This window comes from Lipotes vexillifer, unplaced genomic scaffold (assembly GCF_000442215.2).
Source record: "Lipotes vexillifer unplaced genomic scaffold, Lipotes_vexillifer_v1.1 scaffold395, whole genome shotgun sequence".
NCBI classification, from domain to species: Eukaryota; Metazoa; Chordata; class Mammalia; order Artiodactyla; family Lipotidae; genus Lipotes; species Lipotes vexillifer.
The window spans coordinates 6114111-6115879 of record NW_006797390.1 but is presented as its reverse complement, the minus strand read 5'-3'; the positions used below and the strand labels follow the sequence as shown (position 1 = coordinate 6115879).

General features: G+C 64.7%; 1 protein-coding gene across 1 annotated transcript in view; it reads left to right on the top strand.

The window, feature by feature from the left end:
* PRMT8 (protein arginine methyltransferase 8) overlaps positions 1–1769 on the top strand; it is an 81832-nt gene that overhangs the window by 207 nt on the left and 79856 nt on the right. The window lies entirely within an intron of this gene.

The window sequence follows — 1769 nt, the reverse complement described above, 5'->3', positions numbered from 1 at the left end:
CGCCGCCGCCGCCGCCGCCGCCGCCGCCGCCGCCGCCGCTCCGCACCTGGTGCCAAACTTTCCCAGCTCCATCCCGCTTGCTTCTGCCGGCCGTGTGCGCGTGTGTGCGTGTGCGTGTGTGTGTGTGTGTGTGTGTGTGTGTGTGTGCTCGGTGCGGGAAAGACAGTGCCTGTCTCAGGCCCCCTCCCTCTTGAAAATGCAAAAGAGTCGCTCTCACCGCAGCTCCCTCTCCTGCCCCCCGCTGCTCGCTTTCCACCCTCCCCCCGCCACCACCACCACGTCCCAAACCCTGGGCGGCCGAGCTCCCCTGCCCTCCCCTCTGGGCTCCGTTACGGCTCCAGGGTGCGGGTTTCAGCCGGATCGGGATGGGTGATCCGGGGGCCAGGTCTGCTCCCTGCGGCGCCTTGACCGTCTCCGGCCGGCCGGTCGCTCCCTCGGCGTTACCCTTCAAGCTCGAGCTCTCGGTCCCCGCAGCACCGCGGAGAGCTCCGGGTCGCGGGGATGGGGGTCGGGGAGGGGGGGGCCCCGTGCGCCGCGCCGGGATGGCACTTGGGCACCACCAACAGACCCTCGCGCCCAGATCCGGGCCGGGGAGAGGTCTGCCCTTCCAGCACCTACGAGCCGCCTCTGGGACGCTAACCTCGGAGGGAGCTCGGGCCGCGGCCACCTTCAGGACCAGGGACAGCGCCCGCGCCTGCCGCAGCCGAGCCCACGCGGGCCGTGGGGCCTGCGCGCCGCGCTGCATCGGGAAATGGGTCCGCAGCCGCTCGTCCCGCAGCAGTTCCCAGGAGGTCGCTCTAGCTCCGCAAATTGCGCTCTCGTCCCCCGCCTCCGGCAGCCCAGCGGCTGCCCTTTCTGTACTCTGGAGTTGGCTCGGAGCCGCAAAGACTGGAGGCTGCGTTCCCTGGCCTCGCTCTGACCCTGCTGTCATTACAACTGGGTTAGCCCGTAGGCTCTGGGCACCTGTAGTCACGAAGGGGATCCGCGTGGGCAGCCCCCTTATCTTCGTGGAGGAACGGTGCGCCGAGGGGGGGGGGTGCGGAGTGGGGTATGTGTGTGAAGATCATCCCTTACTCGGTGGCAGGAAAAAGGCAGAGAGCAAATTCTCGGGCTCTATTAATAGCCGGGTGTCTGGTGGGGCTGCCGTGCACTTCACATATGGTTACCCATATGCAGCGTGGGGCGGCATGGAGGTGTGGCACGGGGATTGTCCCTCTGTCTTGCTGGGTTGCAGAAAGGGGCAGAGACCCCTCCCGATTTCTCCCCTCGAGGTCTGAACTGCAGCTACCCCCTAACCCCACCGCGTAGGCAGCAAAGCTTTTAAAATCCCCGTTCTCTGAGAAGCAGCATGCATCTGGCAACTGTCGATTTCGAAACAAACACGCTCTGGGGGAGAACAGTGGGGTGTTCGGGAGCTAATGCCGTCGCCTTGAGTTAGGGCAAAGCATGCGCGCCTGCGGTCCCCTCGCCACTTCCTCTCCCCCCCCCCACACGCCCCCAGGCAAGCAGACACTCAGAATGATGTGTAGTGCAAGGCAGAGAGCTAGCCTTACCAACCCCCTCGCCCTCCTCCCTCCCATCGCCCACCTGCAGAATGGGTTTCTAAAACTGGCTCAGAGTCCAGGCCGCACTTCTGTAATCTGTTGGACCAGCGGGCACGTAGCAGAGTCCCTGCAGCCGTGTGGCTGGAGCGCTAGAAGCCAGAAACAGCTTCTCTCTACCCATCCCCCTACCGCTCGGCTTCTAAAAAAAAAAAAAAAAAAAAAAAA